Source organism: Drosophila willistoni, assembly GCF_018902025.1.
Source record: "Drosophila willistoni isolate 14030-0811.24 chromosome 2L unlocalized genomic scaffold, UCI_dwil_1.1 Seg196, whole genome shotgun sequence".
Taxonomy (NCBI): Eukaryota; Metazoa; Arthropoda; class Insecta; order Diptera; family Drosophilidae; genus Drosophila; species Drosophila willistoni.
The window spans coordinates 502077-517166 of NW_025814048.1; positions in this window are offsets into that span (position 1 = coordinate 502077).

Sequence of the window (15090 nt, forward strand, 5' to 3'; positions counted from 1 at the left end):
ACACGGTCTTAGTTGATTTCTTTTACTTTGTCTGCATATGTCGCCAGGAAAAAAAGAAACACATTAAATCCCGAAAATCCTGCAGTACAACTACCTACACATGTTTACTTATGTGTATGCGTCAACGTCACATACACACAAACAATCTCTCAAATTAGCTGAGAGCCCCAGCAAATTTGAAATTTCCCCCACTGTAAAAAAAAATTGCGACCGCAAGTAGCATCGGCCACATAAATACAAATATATACGTATAATGCAATATAATAAACGTCAAAAGCAGTAAAAAATGGAACAGTCTGAAAGGAGGACACATTGTGCGACTATGCGTGGGTCTGTGTATGTGTGAGTATACTGAAGGGTTAAGTCTTGCCGCATGCAAAGGGACCACAGACCTAGGGCTCGCCGATGTCGTGCTGATAACCCTTTTTGGCCCAACTTTTTGGCTTATATTTTGTGGTGAAAATCTCAAGTATGCATAAATACTTTTACATACATATGTATGTATTCATATATACATGTATTTTATTATGTATACATTATATATATACTATATACGGAGTTAACCAACTTAAATCCAATTTAGCTAACAAGACATTGTCACTCAAAAGCAAGACGCATGCCACAGACACAAGTTAAAGGCGGAGTAAATGGGGCACAGCAAAACCCTTGGGAAAACTCCTTTCAAAGTCATGAAAATCTGACTTTTTTAAAGAACAAAATCTTTACTTAAATTTTAAATTAAGGACACGCCATTACTTATAATCAAACTATTTGCGATATTAAGGAAAACCTTTTCAAAAATAATTTAAACTTTTGTTAGGTTAGATTCTAATTTTTCAGCACAGCTTAGTCTCGATAAATTCGTAAAGTCTGGATATATCCAGTTCCATATATGTAACTTAAAGCCCATTAAAGATCCCTTAAACTCATGCAAATGCAAATAAAACAATGGATTTTCCATTTTGTACTCCAGTTTGAATAAATAAAAGTATTAATGTTCTTCCATAACTTAATTTTTCCAAACAATCGAAAAAGATCGGCTTAATCATTTATTTAATGCTTTGCTCTGTGCCATAACTGCTGACAATCATTTCATTTCACTCTAGATGACAAGTCAACAGCAGAGAATGTTCAAGTTCATTTGTGTGGCAAATGACACGAATCTGTCAGATAATTGCGGTTTTAGTTTCAGAGTGATAATGTGTCTGTCTGTGTAAACACAACAATGCTAAACTTTTCGACTATAAGCTACAACAGGTTGTGTTCCCGACGACGATGATGATGATGATACGTGGAGACTGATGATGGAGAAAAACACGAAAGAGGAAAGAGAAAGGAGATTGGATATAAAATCTAACCCACTCATTAGTAGACGGATGGCTGGGTTCTCATTGCTGTCGACATTGTCGGATTGTCAAGCCACAAATCTGTACAAAGAAATGGCATAAACTGGCGGCAACACCGCAGCCCGCCAGTCACAATGACAAAATGAACGAATAATGCGGTTATGGAACTTCTACCGCAAATTTTATGCAAAGGCACACACACATGTCGACTGAACTTTGAATGTCATGAAATTTAAGCGTTATTTTAAATTTTTACACTCAATTTTTTTCCAAACATGACTTTTTAATTAAAATAGAGTTAGAGATAAAACTTGAGTTGAAGAAAATGTGAACAGAAACTGAAACTGAAGCAGAGTCAAGCCATGTGGTTGGCGTCTGTCTGGCAGGACTTGGGGGAGGAAAAAAATTTTCAAGTATCATGTGAGTGTGCTAAGTGTGCCATTTTGCGTGGATTGCAAATTAGCGCAAAGATTGCGCACTTTGTCGGCGCAAAAAAGGGGAAAAAAAGGAAGCGAAAGGAACCCAGTCACCAGGCAGACAAAACAACAGCGGCGACGCGTTGAAAGGAAAAAAACACTCCATTCAGGTGCTCCAGGTGTGGCATTAGCAGCTGTTGACACACATCTCTTCCTCTCAAGACACAGACACATACAGAGGCACACGGGTACAGGGTACAACAAGCACACACTGGGGAGAGATCTGTACAACATGTCGTATAAGTATTTTAATTAAGCATCAAGAGGCGCTCGCGTAAGTTTCTTGGGCCAAGTCGCGTTTTAATTAAGACCCACTAAACTTAGACAAAACTGGCTGAATGCAAAATGTTTGGCTCACTGACTGACTGCCTGACTGGGATGGGAGTGGACGGGTTGCTAGGGGCAGGAGCACGACGTAAAGTTTCCATTTAAGCTAAACTCACAGTTCAAAATTTAATTTACTTGTGCAAAAACTTGTGGCGGCAGCTGCCTCGCCAACAAGATGACAGTGCGTGGAGGGTGGCATCGTGAGTTTGGTAAGGGGCTGAATAAAAACACAATGCGACGTCATGTGGATAAATAAGAGGTATAAAACGACCAGGAGGATATGGAATGAAGATGAGAATGTGTATGAGGATGGGTATGAGGATGTGGCTGATGTTTCTGTTTCTCATTCGGCTTGAGAGTTGAAATATCAGATGCAACGCCCCCAGGCGACAGGTGGCGGCGACAAGAGTAGCAACAACAAGAGCAACAATATCAAACTACACGGAAAATAATACACACACATACAAACACTCACGTTTCACGTACGCCGGTTTCCGCCATAAACGTTAAATTGTTTGTATTTAAATGCCAGACCTCACACCCTCCCCTCTACCCATACCGCCCTTAGCAAAACCAATTCGTCGACTTTTGCAGGAATATATGTATGTCTACATATATGTACATATGTACATACATACATGAATATGTAAAAGCATATGTTGTACATAAACCATTCATAACGGAAACTCCCCAGATTCACTCAAGTGCTGTAAAATATTCTCTTTTTTTTTGCTTTTATTTATCTGCAGCACATAAAAACATTTTTACTTGAGCTTACCCGATCTGATGCAAAAAACAATAACTCAAAATGACTGGCATCTTCTTAAGTATTGAGATTGAAACAAACAGAGTAATTTAACCAGAAGTTAAATATAAAAATATAGTTGTGAAGCTTCACTTTTTGTCAAATTGTAGAAAAACTTTATTTATGACAGAAACTATGATCAGGGCAATAAGTGAAGTTGAGAGAGTGCAGCAAGTACTATGCTTGAGTTCGTTTTTGATTTTGCAGAGATAACGATATGGCTCAGCCAAAGTTTTATTTGTTTTCGACTATGTTCTTCCGCGAGTCCGTCCGATTGGCCGCCTGTCAGGACATAAGGACAAACACCTAGATTTCGGACACTAAAGAGGAATTAATTTGGTTTATAGCCCCGTGTAGTGTGCAGGCAGGTCAAGTCTTTTTGTTAAGACCTCTTCCGCCCCCGTTATTTACATAAATCTAATTTGCTCAGAGACTAACAGAGCAAAAGCCACCTGTGATATGTAGACTTGATTAGTTTAATTTGAATATTTAATGTTATGCCATGCCAAATTTTACTATTTTAATTAGGCGTTTGGTTTTTTTTACTTCTAAGGCTAGTTAAAGTATCAAGCATACAAACGGAAAGATTTTAAGCTAGAATTTTGTTTATAGTTGGCTGTTCCAAGTACATTTCCTCCAAGCGAAAACAAAGTTTCAGTTTAAATCCCAGGTAACAATGTAAAAATGAAAAGTTCATGTTTGGTAGAAACTTTTCATAATTATCCGAGTTTGATTTTCGTTTAATAAACTGCATTGTCGTGAGTTTTTTTTTTTTTTTTATTCTTATATAAAAGCAAATCGAATTCCTCGTTGCTGACTTAAAGTGATAGCTGCAGCAATTACCTTGCCAAGTCCTTTGAGTCGGAGCAGTATCTTCAGTAATCGCCTTTAGCCAAGAAGTAAACGTTTGTATGTGTCCTTTTTACCTTGTGAGCTTTCATTTTCAGTTGGTTATTTACCTTTATCATTCTTTTGCAAACTTCTTCGCATACTTCATTGTATTTGCCCCTGCTGAGTCAAGTCGAAAATCAACTCCAATCAATGCAAGGTTGCTAACGTCTTATACAGCTCTCACCTCCGCCTCCGCCTCCGACTTCATTCTCATTTTCAATTGAATTGTGGGCGATATTCTGGAATCTCAAACTGAAACTTGGATGGCGCCGTTCGGTCTCTCACATACCAAATAAGCGATAGCATTCAAAATGGTGGAAGAGGGGGAGGAATATGACGATGATGCTGATGCGAAGGAGAAGCAACAGCAAAAACCAATAACCCTCAATAGATGAGGTGATACGAACTGCATTTATGGATCAATTCCAACGCAATTGATTTGAACTAAAAGGTATGTTATTCCCAAACAAATACGTACACAATTATCTAGGTCGCTAGGTAGTTGAAGTAAAACCAGAGGGCCGGGGCTAACTTTGACCGCGTCAAAGTTTGTATACCCTTGCAAGTTTTTTGTGTAAAAGGTCTAATATTTGCGAAAAAACGGCTTAGAAAATAACGAAGATATTGATCAAAGTCACTGTTCACCACCGATTGTTTCTATGGAAGCTATATGATATAGTCGCCCGATCTTAATCAAATTTGGCACAGTCATTAACAGATATATTAAACTAACAAATGTTTAATTTGAAAGCAATCGCGTCAAAAGTAACGAAGTTATTGACAAAAGTCACTGTTTTCGAAAGATCGTTCCTATGGGAGCTATATGATATAGTCACCCGATCTTGATCAAATTTGGCATAGTCGTTTATATGTGTAATTAACTCAACAATATTAAATTTCATGATCATAGCTCAGAAAATAACGAAGTTATTAAGAAAAGTCACTGTTCGTGACTTTGCCATTTGTATGGGAGCTATATGATATAGTGATCCGATCCGGCTGAATCCGAGATATACAACGCCTGCAGTATATACAAGCCTACATGCAAAATTTCAACTCTGTAGCTCTTACGGTCTAGGAGGAGTTTGCGTTGATCCAGACGGACGGACAGACGGACAGACGGACGGACGGACGGACGGACGGACGGACGGACATGGCGATTTGAACTCGTCTCGTCGTGCTGATCAAGAATATATATACTTTATATGGTCGGAAATGCTTCCTTCTATGCGTTGCACACTTCTGACCAAAATTAATATACCCTTTTTGCAAGGGTATAAACATCCGGCTTACCTGATTAGAAAAAATAAATTGAAAACACACAAATAAAATGTTCTCAAATTAAAATATTTAGAAACTTTAAACATGTTTATGTTAAATCTATAAATTCTGTGTTCGGATTCAATGTATCTTAAATTCTGCTTAAACGCTTCAAACTTTCAAACACTTTGGCACTATATAAATTATGAACAACGAATATACGCTCTTATTAGAAACAATTATGTCACAATCAGTGAGCTTAAAAAGCCTAAGCTGACCCAATTTTGTGGCTTAAAGATTTTATCCACATTATAACTTTTCGAATATTTTGAAAGGTTTTCTAATTCTACCGACGACAGTCCATGATTATTTACATTATCCTTAACTATTTTAGAAATCAAATTTACAAAACAGTTTCACGATGTCCTGAAAATTACTTACATTTCATATATCACGTTTTCACTGCAACTTTAAGTCCTAGGCGGATCGGTGAAATGGAAAAGAATTCCTTGTTTTCAAAAAAATGTATACTACAAATTTGGAATTCCTTGTACCTTAAAAATAAACACTGTTTGCAGTTTGTATGTATGTTTTAAAAAGTTGTATGTTATCAAAGAAGCTAACATCGGCTATGCCGAAGTTTATATACCCTTGCAGTCCTAGGTAATAATAATTTTACATGTTTGTTTTCTGCAACTCAATTCATCAATATACAAACAAAACAATTTTACTCTCTATTTTACAATTTGTTCTTCTTCTTCCCTCATTCCCAAAGCAAAGCAACGCACGCATACACATACACTTTATGTAGCGTTGCGTCTGTGTGTGTATGCATGTACTCTGTTGATGACGAAAGACGTAGTAGACAGCAAGCAGCGCTGCCGGCAGAGCTGGGAGCAGAACCGATTATTATATTGACTGTAACTTGTGTTATATTTATCCGATCACATTCAAATTTTGGGATCTGGGGTTTTATATCACATATGTAAATTTCAAAGCATACTCCAATTTTTATAAGAATGTTTCTTCTAGTTCTTCTAGAGCTATATGATAAGTGGTCCGATCCTGATGGTTTTCATACTTTATTTTTCCCGGGTAATAAAAAACCCCGAAAACAAATTTCAGCCCGATAGCTCTTAAGACGGCTGAGTAAAACGCATACGCACAGACGGACGGACGGACGGACAGACGGACAGACGGACATGGCTATATCAACTCAGCTTCTCATGCTGATCAAGAATATATATACTTTATGGGGTCGGAAACGTCTCCTTCTGTGCGGTACAAACATCTGACCAATTTTATAATATCCTCTGCAAGGGTATAAAAATCTCTTCCATTTACTTTCAAAAACGTTTTATAAACGAAAACAGGTTGCTAAAACTTATATTCAAGATTAAAGCTTTGTATTTTAATGATAGAACCACATTTAACTGCGACGTGACTAAGAATGCAGTTCTCATAACCAAATCTAACCATATTTCCCTACTCAAACCGTTGAAACGGTGTGGCACCCCTTCTATGTAAATATGTTTCCAATAACCAAGGCCAAGGCCTCACAATTCACTACTCGCAATTCGATTATTCTCAAGAACTGAAATCAAACACTTGAGGCATTCAGACGTGATTTCATTCGCTTCAGAAAGAAGTGTTATAAATTTTTTTCGTGTTGCAAAGATTTGTGTGTCTAGTACGTGTGCCACAAACGAGGAAAATTCTTATAAAAATTATGAACATAAAAAAAAATCAGGCAAGACGGACAGACGGTTTAGACTGAGAATGTCTTCATATATATGCCATAAACACGGTTCATATATTAAATGTATCTCTCTCTTCTAGCCAAGCTGTTGGCAAGGCCATTCTATTGTGAGAATAATAATATCCTGGCTTAGATGGCCGCACATATTCACAAGCCATGGACCACAAAATTGCAATACATTTTGCACATGAGAAAGGCAAGCAAATATCTGTGAATGAAAAAATTGTGTGTTGCTGGCAAATTCTGTGCAAGGTTTAAGGAATTGCAATTGTTGGGTAATTTTGTGGACTTAAGCTCGATATATAAAATCTCAACAGGTGAATGAAATTCTTTTGCTTCACCAAGAGAATTTAGGAAGAGGGTAAAGCATTCACTGTTAACATGCACCATGCACATTTCTACAAACGAGACAACGACAACGTTTAGAATGGAAGAAAGTGTAGAAAGATAGACAGATAGACAGAGAGAGAGAGAGAGAGAGAGAGAGACAAGGAGTAAACTATCTTTCGCTGACAACAAAATTTCTTACTTTTCGTCGACGAGTGGAAATCTGCAAAACCTGGCTCCTTGACATTGCTTTAGTCCTTTCGACCAGAAGTGCCTCATACTCTACATATTGTCACGTTATGTCGCAGCGTTAACGTGGATTTATGCAGATTGCCTCGGCAACAAGTTTTGGCAAGTTTTGCCATCCATGTTGACTGGATTTAATGAGGCATCCAAGTGGATTTTTCTTGGAACAGAAATATTAAATTGTTTGACAATGTCTTTCGCCAAGAAAACGTAACTTTACACACTTTCTGAAGTCACAGTTAATTAAAACTCTTCTCAACTTCTTGAATAATTAGTGTAATGTGGGAAGGAAATGCACTTTGGAGTTGAATACTTTTGCTTATTTTCTCTCTTTGAAACAAATACTAGTATGTAGGACCAACAAAGATAAATCTAAGGTCACAATTTACTTGGGCAAACATAAATGTCTTGGGCTTGGTCTGTAGAATGCTCAAAATATCACCGTTGGGCATGGTCTTGAATGCAATAGAAAAATTGCATGGATCATAAATTAAAATCAAAAGGCAAAAGGCAACCGCAAACCGCAACAGCAATGGCTGGACGACCATTGTAATAAAATGCTACAGTAAAACGAAAAAAGAAAACCAAAAGTTTTCTCTTCTATAAAAAAATGTTTAATAAAAAGGCTATGGGCATCGACAAACGGAATACCTTTTTCAAAAAAAAAAAACAAGAAAGTTAAGTTCAAAAACTGTGTAAAATTTCCACCCAATAGAGAGTTCTCAATGATAAAAGAAAGAACCAACCAAAATAAAAATATAATTTCCAGAATGCTGTATTTTTATCAGTGAATTTATTAGCAGACTTGAATGGGTGATACGACATTATCATATTAATAATTTATAAAAGTTGCATAGAAGTTTAATAATTAATACGTTAAAAAATTAAGCAGAACTATGTATATGAAAAACAGGGTTCGATGTATGACATGATGAATAAAGAGAATGGATGTCATATGAATCCCCCGTAGATAGAAAGAAATTATTTTAGGGCAATAGTTAATAGAAAACGAAGGAGCTAGAGAGAACGGCAAAGATCGCGAAAAAAATAGAGAGAAAAAGCAAGAGAAAGTCTTACAAGCTCACTTTTTTTCCTTTGATTCTAGGGTATAAAGGCAAAAGCATAGGTGAAAAGTCAAGGGGAAATCAAGCAGAGTATACATAAGAAGGAAGCTACCACAAAAGCAACTGTAAAATAGTTTTTCATATCCGCTGGCAACATTCATTGTGCCAACCCCACACACACATACTCTTTTTTTCTCTTTTTTCCACTATAAAGTCCTGCTTGTCGCTGTCTCAGCCTTCCTTTCTTCTACATATGAGTTTGTCACCTGCACTTCACTTGCACTGGCCTTTGTTGTTATTGTCAACCAGATGATTGCACATTCATAACATTTCCTATTGCCATCTCATTCTCTCTTCCTTCTCTTTCTCTCATCTCTCTTCCCTCTTTCAATTTCAGTCTTTGGTCTATAGCCTTTATATACAATATTATATGCACTCTTTGAATACAGACCTCCCATTTGGCTTGCGGAAATTCGCAGCAAAGCAAATCAAAGTTACACACACATACAAGCTACACCTACACACACACACATCACACTCTCACTATACACAGATGAAAGGACAAAGTATCTGTCACTAAATAAACTTTGATTTATTTGTACTAAAAAGCAGAGAAAGAGTTTGAGAGAGCCACACATTTTGGGCTCTTTGCTCTTTGGGCCAAAAGTCGTCCAAGTCAGTGTAAATATTGTGTTGCCGTCTTTTAGGTGCAGAAGCTGCAATTTTGCACTTTTAAGTTTACTTTGGAACTAAACTGTGTGTGTTTCTATCGTTCGCACACTCCACACACACACACATCTAGACATTTTTGGCAAGCCACAACAATTTCCACACACATTTATTTACGCCAGACAATTAGGAAAGCTGAAGTAAATTTCTCTCGTCTTGTCGTACGTGCCAAGGTGGCCAAAATGTCATTATTGCGCACACATAAACAATTATTAAACCAGCAGGTGGAATTGGTGCGAAGCGTATCTCATAGATACACATCAAACTTTAGTTAATGTTTATTACAAATGAGATGGCCACAACGTGCAAATGGCTTAAAGCTTGTATTAAGAAAATCTTTAATACATTTATTCATTCACTTTGTATGGCTTTAATCATTTGTGGAATGCCTCTCCAAGACATGCAATTTTTATGCTGTTAACACATGTACAAAACATAAAGTTTAGTAGTCCCTTTTGAACATGACCTTTCCTTCCCCAACCTTCCCATCTATTGTTTTACCATGATTTGATAAATGGTTGCAGAGCTAACTTTAGTCTAGGTTTGGGTACTTGTGTTTGCATCCTGGCACATGCACACCCGACAACAGGAGCAGAAGCACAATAAGAAGCCAAGGATATGCAGTTGTTTTAAGCTCTAATTTAACAACCGGCACATGCCTGGAGGGGTTGCTTTGTGTGCGTTTAGTCGTTTAGTCGTTCTTAGCTTAGAATAAGTGCTTTTTAGTTTGGCAAACAATAATTTTTTGAACAAAATTTAAATTGAACTTTTAACTTGACAAAAACAAGAAAGTAATCTTTTTGAAAAGTTTTACATTGATTTAAAGAGTGGAAAAATGTGATAAACAGCAAAAAAAAAAAACAAGGAAAAAAGATGTCGGTATTGGTATTCTTTTGTCATTATGAAGTGAAATTTTTGCCTGTCTGTTGTGTATAAATATGCAAATATGCAAATAATAATAAGATGGATTATATCTATAAACGTCTTGGATATTAAAATGTAATCTGCTTTGAGAGGTCCTCTCTACTCACTTTCCAACCAACAAAATTAGCCTACCCCTCTTATTTTATTCTTCTGCTTCTTCTGGGGCATTAACCTAATTGGCTTCTTCTATTCGTCCTCGATATATACATATATAAGTAGGTAGGTTGGTACCTTCCGTTTTCTTTCCGTCCCGTTGATGTGTTGTTCGTGTTGGCCTCAGAGCTAATAAAATTGTTTAAGGATTACACGCATACTTAAAAAATTGTATCTCATCTTCTGCTTTTGCTTCTGCTACGTCCTTGATGTAGCAACTTTTTTTTACCTTTTGGCTTAGCTTTGACTTTCTGCTACGTTTCGGTGCTTTGGCACAAAAGGTCGGTTGGTTGGATGGTTTACTGGTTTACTGTTTGGTAAGCTACCTTACCGTCTAGCCAAATCACATGGGACACACGGCCTCCAATTAGATAAAATGGGAAGACTTTAAACCTTTCAAATGGTTTTTTGATGTGTGGCATGTCGACTTTTCTTCTGTTCGGATCATTCCACGTTCTCTTGTCATTGTCCTTATCAAATTAGATTAAATATTTTACCCAAAGCCTAAAAATATTTTCTATATTTGGCAAGGAGAGCGGGGGCTAAACAGGCATTTGGGAGAAAAGCTGTCGTCAAGCTATTAACACCTTTTGGATTACTTGTTGTTAATTAAGCTAAAGCTGTTAACTGATATAATCCTTTTAACGTGACTGCGGCTTTAGGCCTTCTTTGAAAAGCCCCCGCCCCCTTTCTAACCATCTGCCTTTGTCCCATCTTTGGTTATTTATGTCAATGTGCTGGTGTGTGTGTGTTTGTCAGCTTGATTTGTCAATTTAGTTAATTATAGTAGATTCGAGAGGACATTAATGGCATTAATTAATTGATGTCCTTCGGTCGGCCCAAGCAATTTGTGTCTCAATATGCTTGACGGTTAAATTGCCTGAGCCGTAAAGCTCTCAACTTATATTTATAAGGGTAATGTATTAAAGAGCGACAAGAATCAAAATATCTAGACTGTTAGGCTGTTGATGTTGTTGAGTAGCAAATTACACATATCGATATCAGAATGCGATTTTTCAATTAGTTGCCCTATTTGACCCAAAAAAAAAAGGAATCTTTATTAGCTTTTCTTCCAGAATTTTCTTCCATTGTATTTTATCTCAAACTAAAGGGATTGATTTAAGGACAATTGTCACCTATTTCTGTTTCATTTCCCATGAACTGATCCAGCCTTTCTAGTCAAATTCTTCGTAAAATATTAAACATTAACTTTCTATTTATCCACCTGTTTGATCTATCTTCGACCTGTTAATTTCAGCATAGCTACGAAGTAAAACAAAATCAATATTCTTTGTGTTGGTAGTTGTCAAAAGCTAAAAGTGCCAAGAGACGAAAAAAAAATGTAATAATAAGAAAACAACCAGAAAAATGTTTCAAAAAAATGCTGTAACCAATAAGAACTTGGACAGGTCCTTCACAACGAGTCAAACGTGCGTACAAGGGTGAGTGGAAAAGCGTCAGAGCAGACAAAATCAAATCACATTTTGTCCGAAGCAAAGCATTTATGCTCCATTATGCTCTTAACTTTCGGCTGTTGCTGCTTTTTTTTCCATTTCACCATTTCCATGTCCATAAACCTAAGTATCACGAAAAAAACAAGTATATACACACATTCGTATAAATGTAAGTATGTATGTATGTGTGTATATTTGCGGCGCAGTATACTTATATGAAAACATAAAAACTTCCACAAGGTCAGACATATCATTGGGCGGAAAATGGCAAGAAAATAATAAAAATATGCTGTCGATGGGAGGAAAAGAAGCTTTAAGTGCTTCAGACGAAAATCAGAAACAAGGCGAGAGATCCAGAATCCAGAATTGCTGTGGTTTACACACTCAGGACTCAAGCTCCAAAGTCTTTATGCCATTGAAAGTGGAAACAGCTCAAGACAAAAGAAGAGAAATAAAGGAAACAAAGAGAGAGAAAGCAAAACGATTTCCAATCGATATATTACTTATAATTTATAATTTCGATGAAAAGAAATACGAAATATATTTTTATATCCATCCAAAGGTGAATTTATTTCAAGTTTAAATTGGCTATTGAGGGAAGCAAGTAGGTATTGACACCATAGCAAAAAGCAAACCTAGTAAAAAATAGTAAGAAAAAACTGTAGCTGCTAGGGGACACTGCAATCATATCCAATTTATATAAAGTAATGTACCGAAATGGCCAATATAAAGGTTAACGGGAAAAACATGAAACTGAAGCAGTAACCGAAACATTTATTAAATCTAGGAACTAATTAAAGCAGTGAAATGTTTTCAGAGCAGAAACGTTCCTTCCTGAAAAAAGAGGCAGTGAAAAACAGTTTTAAAAAATAAAAATATATTCATTTAAGTCAATACAAAATACTACATTTACTTTGACTGAAATTAAAGAATTAATAAACCTCTTTGGTTTTTGTCGCAATCCAAAAACTAACTTTTTCAATTCCATGATTCAATTACATAATAGATTTTGGTCAAAGAAAATAAAGCTCAAATAAGCTTCTGGAATATACAAAAATATTGAAATATTGAAAATATTTAAAAATATTTTTGATGTTACTCTACATAGGCAAGGGAATTTAAAGTATAAATTACAATTGAAGATTAATAAACTTGTCTTCTAGCTTATGTAATATTCTGTCATTTAATTTTACAAAGCTACATGAATGAATATGCATTTGATATATTTATCATGCACAAAATAAAATTGTTCAACGACAACAACACTTTAACTATATTTGATTAAATTGCAATCGTTTTGGCATCTCACCCACTTTCTCCCTCCCTCTATTCCATCGTCATATTGTTGACACAGTTTTACATTGAACGTTGAAATATGAGCATATCAAATATGCTCAAGACATAAAACCAGGATATAAGGACAAGAAATATATATAAAACTTAAGCATGATATGCAAGAAAAAAAGAGAATAGAAACTAAAAAGGAGATGAAGATGAAGAAGAGTTGCTGTTGATGCTGATGATGCTGATGCATGCGACACTTGACAACAAAAGAGCTTAAGTGGGTACCACATGCCACTACCTGCAAGTACCTCTTAAACCACATCACCTTTCCCCCTGACATTGTCATCATCATTATCATCATCGTCAACGACGACTTTTCTGATTGTTAAGTGATAAGAGTGAAAGAGAGAGAGAGAGAGAAAGAGAAAATAAGTATATACCTAATGACTCTTTAACTGGGCCAAAACCAAGAGTCGACCCAGCGTATTTTCTGCTGACGTTAAGTAAAACCCAATGTTCCATTTACCTCATAAAGCTATTAATCATTTAACGGTCACCAGAACAAAGAAAAAAAAGACAAAACGTTAGGGTATTAACATTCAATTAATGTAAATCGATGTGGTCTATCCCTTAGGTAGAAATAAACCATAATGATAATGATAATGATGATGGGGGTAGCATATGGTTCATTCATATTATTTAATGCAATTAATTATGGGATTGAACAAACAAAAAAAAAAAAAAAATAAAAAAAATAAAAAAACCTGGATCTGAATATTCCTTTTTTTTTTGGTATTGAATCTGATAGATATTTATATAGGTACATATGAAATTTACTGAAAATGAGAAGCAACAATGGATAAAATATTAAATGATGTTAATTCTACGAGAAGAGAATGTTAAGTTGGCTGAATTGAATAATTATGATACCCTTGCATGTAAATAAAGCATTGTTGATAGATAAATAATGTGCGTGAATGGGTATAAGCCAAAAGTCATGGCTTTGACGTTAAGTCAGTCAGATTTTCTTCAGTGGATCCTAATCGCTTTTGTCAAAGTAAAGGGACACCAGGTTATGTATAGGATAATTTATTATATCGAGACTAACTTAGATTTTTCCAAAGGGTATACAAAAGTTAATCTCTCGTAGATTTCTTTCCCGGAATCTTTACAGGTAAAATCGTTAACTGACAACATAAAATGCATTTTGTGACATAATTAAACGAATGTGCAAAATGCGGAAAACTCAATTCAAGTGTGAATCCCGGTTTTTTACCCTTTTTCTGTTGCCATTTACATAAAGTGTCCACAAATTGATCATTGATGGAAAACTATATTAATAATAGGCACAAAATGGTTGACATTAACAGTCTTCTGCTCAATTAAATACAGCAAAAGAAAACACTTGACAAGCGTACCAAACTAACCAGTGTCATTTTGTAATCTATATTTATATATATCAACTAAATCAACTGGATGAGTGGGCATGAACAATTGTAAAAGGACTCGGGGATATTGTTCAACGCACACACAAGAGACAAGAAAAAAAAAATATTCGAAAGCGTAAATGACAAATAAATGAAAACAATAATAAACTTTTAGAAAAACCAACAAAAAAATAATTTCGTTAGGGAATGAAATGCGCAAATTTTAATTAAATCAGTAATTATGCGAAAACATGCTTACACCATTATTAGGTTAACCGCAAATGTTAATTTTGCAACAACTTTAATTGAAGCGACAGAAGCGACAAAGAACAAACACACCACCATCGGCTCTCATTTCGATACCCTATGATTGTAAAATTGGTAGTGTATCTTCATTAGAGGAGCTAAGTAGGACAAAAATACTCGAGCAGTGATTTTAGTTTAAATGTATTTTGGTCATTATGTTTGCCTTGTGTTCTTAAAAGGAATAACACTCAAGACAATGGACCTTCGATTAAAGAGCCTTAAAAGGACTCTGTGACTCTGCAGTTGAAATGCCATAAATAAATCAAAAGGAAGAAAAATAAATGTTTATGTCTTAAAAGCTGAAAATATACC